Raw genomic sequence first — 6,259 nt, forward strand, 5'->3', positions numbered from 1 at the left:
GCAAGAAATTTTGAATGATAGTGATAATGGATCAAGGAAGAGACACTTGAGTTCCACCAGATGATTTGTTTTGGTATTCTGATATTTTTATTTCTGTTTCAAAAATCAACTCATATTGCGAGAGGTGAGTTGAGCCTCAGGACACGCTGAGGTATTTTTAATTTTTGTTTTTCAAAAATCGACTCATATTGCGATAGGTGAGTTGAGCCTCAGGGCACGCTGAGGTATGTTCCGTTTTTGTTTTTTAATTTATGTTTCAAAAAATCAACTCATATTGCGAGAGGTGAGTTGAGCCTCAGGACACGTTGAGGCATTTTCAATTTCTATTTTTTAAAAAATCAACTCATATTACGAGAAATGAGTTGAGCCTCGGGTCATATGTCGAGGTATTTTCAAAATCTGCTTTTCAAATTAAGTTTTAACAATCAACTCATATTGCGAGAGGTGAGTTGAGCCTTGGCTCACGTGCTGAGCTATTTTCAATTTCTGTTTTTTTAATTCATGTTTTCAAAAATTAACTCATATTGCTAGAGGTGAGTTGAGCCTTGGCTCACGTGCTGAGCTATTTTCAATTTCTATTTTTTAATTCATGTTTTCAAAAATCAACTCATATTGCGAGAGGTGAGTTGAGCCTCGGCTCACATGCTGAGGTATTTTCTATTTCTGTTTTTCAATTTATATTTTTCAAAAGACCAACTCATATTGCGAGAGGTGAGTTGAGCCTTGGCTCACGTGCTGAGCTATTTTCAATTTCTGTTTTTAATGTCTGTTTAAAGAGTCAATTCATATTCCGAGAAATGAGTTGAGCTCAAGATCACAGGCCGAGTAAAGAATAAAGATTGGAGCTGATGGAAGACACCAGATTTGGCCTCCCTGAAGTTGCAGTGAAGCAGGTCAAAGTTGCAAGTCTTGTCTCCCTAAAGTTGCAATGAAGCAGGTCAAAGTTGCAAGTCTTGTCTCCCTGAAGTTGCAGTAGAGCTGATCGAGGATATCAAATCTTGCTTTTCTGAAGTGGCAAAAGAGAAGATCAAAACCTTATCTCACTAAAGTGATAGAAGAACAGATCGAAGCCACAAATCTCATATCCTTGAAGCTACATTGAAGTAGATTGAAGCTACAAGGCATATATCAGAAGATGCAGTGGATTGAACCAAAGCTACAAGATACAGTGGACTGGAAGGAGACTATCTGAACAAGAAGAGCACCAAAGAAGTCAAAACTCAGCAAGACTGGGCAAAATTGACCTTTCTTTGTGTCTTTGTTCATTCCCGTTACACGACAATGAGCAAAGAGGGGCAGCTGTTGTAGGCCAATTTTGGGCCTGTATACATTACATAAGCCCATTTACATTAAACCCCAAGACCCAAATATCTAACCCAAACTCGAATGGCCCACTAGAACCCATTCCAATCTAATACCCATCTAAATTAACCCACATAAAACCCAAATACCCATAACCCATTACAAACCAAACCCAATACAGCAAGCCCAATATCATTAACCCTAACTACCCGAAACCCTAGCCCCATTTTCGGCTCCCACTTGCCTCTGCCACCACCTGCCCACTGCAACCCCATCTCCTGGCGCCACCTGCCCCGTAGTCATCTCCACCGTTCACCCACCACCTGCAAAGCAAACAGAGCACATAATAGCAACCAAAAAGAGAAACAGACAGGGTAACAAATCAGATATAAAAACCGAATGGAAACTATAGCAAAGGCGCCTTCTTTTTTAGTGTTTTTATTTTTTTTTCGAATACTCAGGAAGAAATCAATACATAAGTTAGATTTCAATACATACAAAAGCGGTGATTCGAACAAATGAAAATATCAGACATCAGGAACCAAGGTGATTGCTTTTTTTTTTCGAATCGATTTTTTTCTTCATCATACTCTTAAACATATATAATATATATATATATATATACATACATATATTTGAAAATAAAAAAACAAAAAAAAATATAATTTTACCTTTCCCGGCCACCGTGCACGGTGGCTTGCGCCGACGACGGTACGATGACCGGACGATGACCGGCCCATGGCCGGATTCCCTCCCCCTCTCCTTCTTCTCTCTTTTTTTTTCTTCTTTCCCCGTTCAAATGATTTTTTTAAAAAAATTGTCTTTTATAGGGACCAAAACGGTACGTTTTGGTCCCCCTCTGTTTTAACGAAAAACGACGTCGTTTTGGCCCTGGGTCGGGTCGACCCGACCCGCTCCAGCTAGGATCCGCGTGTTTTTGCTCTTAGGGGCTATTTGCGCAATCGTTCATTCCGCATTTTTGGCGTTTTAAATCAGATTTATATTTATTTACAAATTGGCCCTGAAGTTTGTTATGATTCTCAAATTGATCCTTCGTGACGCGCATCGTTTTAAAGGTTTTTGAAAATTGCTCTTTTGGCCCCTCCAGGTTACGCGATGTTGTAATTTCATCCTTTTCTTTTATTTTTATTTCAAATCAGCCCTAAAACTTTGGTTTTTATTCAATTTTAGTCCTTTTAGTTTATTTTCATTCCTTTACTATTAAATTAATTAATTTTGATATTTTTTATTATTATATTCATTATTATTTATTGTTATTGGTATTATTATTATTATTATTAATATATGTTTTATTATATACGTATGAACATACTTTTTTTTACTACTTTACATTATTATATGTATTATTTATTTCTAACATATTATTATTTTATTTTCTTTATATCATCATTATATTTAATTTGTGTTTATATATTTTCTCTTTTTACTTTTATATTTTCTCTTTTCATTATATTTACTTATTATTATTATTAATTATGTATATATATTTTTAAATCCCATGTTATGTATAGATATTTCTAATATGTATTTCTTTAAATGATATTATTACATATATATTTTAGTACATATATATGTGTACCTATGTGAATATTCTTTTAGCATGTGCTACATATATATATTATTCTATATTATGTATGTATATTTCTAATATTGTATTACGTTTTCATATATATATATATATTATGTATATACTTTGGTATCATAATTATATATTTTTATACGATCTTATGTACATATATTTACACGCATATATTTTCTTTTATATATTATGTATATACATTTTTTATATATATGTATATGTTTATACTATATTAGTTAGTTTTTATACTATCTTATGTGTATATTTTGAAGACTATGCTATGTATGTATTCTAAATACTACATTTTATATATATTATGCATACCTCAATACTATTATTATGTAATATATATACGCCTATGTAGATGTAGTATTATTAGTATTTTTAATATTACATTTTCCATCACCTTACATATTATTATATAACATATGTATATATATAATTCATTGTTTTCTTTCGTGTTTAATGTTATTATTATCGTGCATAATATCAAATACATCGTGAATACTTTATAGTTATTATTTTATCATCCGCTTCATATATTCGTAAATCGCCTTTTATTACAACATTGTTATAAGTTTCTATTGTTTTTGATAAAGAAAATATTCTTATTCATGATTTAAATCAATTTCAATAAGCAAGGCAACGTACCGATTTAACATTAAGTCATTGATTTCATCGCTATGTTGGGTGAACATCAATCGACTCGTGTTAAAGATGGAACACTCTTCTAAAAAACCCGAAAAACTAAAAAATTCTCATCTTTTCAATCAGATCACGATTAAATGTTACATTGAACTTGTATTTTTGAAAATCAAGACAACACGTGTTTAACAAGATACCAATTTTGGGTGTCGCGAGGGTGCTAACACCTTTCTCGCGCGTAACCGACTCCCGAACCCTACTTTTCCTTTAGCTTTTAACGTAGACCTAAACTCGGCCTTCTTTTCATTTAAAAAATGAATTTTCTTTCAAAAGAAGAATGATTTATTAGGTGTCCGATCACACCTAGAAAAAAGATCGGTGGCGACTCCCTCTTTATTTTAAAATCAAACTTCAGTTTTCAAGTTTTCACTAAATCGCCACAATTAGCGACCAAGCTAAAATTTTTACATCGCTACAAACTATATCTGTATATATAATATAAAATAATAATAAAATAATGGTATTAGTACATAAATACGAATAAAGATACAAGACATAGAAATACAATGACAATAGAGATATAAATAGATAAATACAAATAGATAAATAATAGTATTTGAGTAGGAAAATATCTGGAGATATAATAATTATAGTAATAATATACTTAATTAATGATATAATGATATGATAATATAATAATAGGTGTAATAGCCCAAATTTAACTGGGCTAAAAACAGAATAAAAGGGATAAATAAATAAATATACATTTATTAAACAATCTAAGTCCATGTTACAAAGCCCAAACAGTGGGCCCAAAATCAAACATCTCAGACCCATTTACCCGGATACTACCCAGCAGGCCTAAAGCTGCCCAGTGGACCCACTTACAACCTTAACTCGTTTACACACTGGACCCATTACAGTTATAACCTTAACCCAAATACGCCCGAAGCCCAAACCTATAACAGACCCAAACTCTCAGAGGCCCAAAATTTAGAAGCATTCGACTAGGGTTAGAAACCCTAGCCCTCTCCTCGCGCCGCAAGGAGTTTCTAGAAGCTTCAGGCACTTCAAAAGGCGTGGCCTTTCATCTCAATCGTCGCCACCAAGCACGCCGTGACTTTTCGACTCTGCCATCATACGTCGCGCCACCATCGACGCACAAGACAGGCCAGAATCCGGCGTTGGCACCATCAGCGCGCAGACATCAGTGATCGAGCGAGATTCTCGTGGATTACCTGCGAGCAAAAGAGGAAACAAAGACAGAAAATCAAGGCAAAATATGGAAAGAAATCTTTGATTTCTTTCCTAAAACATAACAGCCTAAGGCTATAAAATCTTTCTTCAAATCTGTAAACAGGGGGATTTTTACACACAATAGAACAAAAAACAAAAATACAGAGATAAAGATTTACTAGCAGTTGTATCCATTTAAAGTAGAAGAAATATAAAACAGTTCCTTTTTCATTTCTTACGGTAATCAAATCATTCTTTTATTTTTTTTTCACCTATTTGTTTTCTGACCTGAATACATGGATTTGAGTAATAATAAAAGAAAATAAAACAAAAGGGAGGTTACCTGACGATTGGCGAAGGAAAAGAAGGGTTTTTCGAACCCTAGCCACCATGCGCGGTGGTCCTTAGGGCGGCGCGTGGGCGCGTGAGGCCGACGATCGGGGCGAGGCCTACGGAGGCCAGAGCCCGGAGCTTCTCTCCTCTCTCTCTCTTTCAGAGAAAATTTTAGGTTTTTTAAATCGGGTTTCAAATAAGTTTAAGGCTGAGAAGTTGGCTTATATAGCCTTGACAAAGCGACAGCATTTCATGGCCCAGGATCCGCGCGTTGACTCGATTACCCAGGGAGAATCCGCATGTTTTTTGAGGATTGGGTTAATTACCCAATTGATCCTTCTATCCTTTTTTGTGTTTACAATTAAGTTTTATTTTATTTATGATTTAGCCCTAATATTTTATTTCAGTTGTGATTTAATCCCTGAAGTAGCTGCTTTAAGTCCAAGTTTAAAACACAGTCGTTTTGGGAATAGGGAAATTTTCCCAATGAGTCCCTTTTGTTTTGCGCGCGTTTTAATTAGGACCTAAATTCAGTTCTACTTCTTTTGAATTCGCCCAGTAATTTTGCTGAGCTTTAAATTTAGCCCTATATATTTATTTTTATTATTATATATATATTTCATATATTGTAATTTGTTTTTGTTTTTTAACCTTACTTTTATATTATATATTGTAAGATTATTTTATTATATATATTAATATTATTTATTATCTATTATTTTTCACAAATTATTATTGTTTTACATCATTGTTTTATTATTATTATTATATTTTTACTTGTATTATATATATTTATTAATTATTTATATATATATTTTTTACATATATACTTTCATTATTTTATATTATATCTATTATATTTCTTATTTCCTATATATTTAAATTATATTTTATTATATAAAATTTATTATATTTTTATTTTTATCCTATATTACTTATTATTTTTCTTTTTTTTTATATATGTTTTGTATATCATATATATTATTTATGTTTATATTATTCCTTATATTATTCATAATTTTAAAATTTGTAAATTAAATTATATTTTTAACTCATATTGTACTCATATTAAATTATTAATTAATTAATTATTATGTTTAATTTTATTTTAAATAATATTTTTTTATATTATGTGTTGTTTTA

The 6,259-nt window shown here is 32.1% G+C and overlaps 1 long non-coding RNA gene across 1 annotated transcript; it reads right to left on the reverse strand.

The window, feature by feature from the left end:
* Positions 1 to 4,295: 4,295 nt before the first annotated feature.
* LOC107890295 (uncharacterized) lies at positions 4,296 to 5,297 on the reverse strand. Its single transcript, XR_001681911.2, has 2 exons — positions 5,127 to 5,297; positions 4,296 to 4,785 (listed from the first exon to the last, which is right to left on the reverse strand). It is a non-coding gene; the product is annotated as an uncharacterized lncRNA (long non-coding RNA).
* Positions 5,298 to 6,259: the final 962 nt, after the last annotated feature.

Source organism: Gossypium hirsutum, chromosome A09 (genome assembly GCF_007990345.1).
Source record: "Gossypium hirsutum isolate 1008001.06 chromosome A09, Gossypium_hirsutum_v2.1, whole genome shotgun sequence".
Taxonomy (NCBI): Eukaryota; Viridiplantae; Streptophyta; class Magnoliopsida; order Malvales; family Malvaceae; genus Gossypium; species Gossypium hirsutum.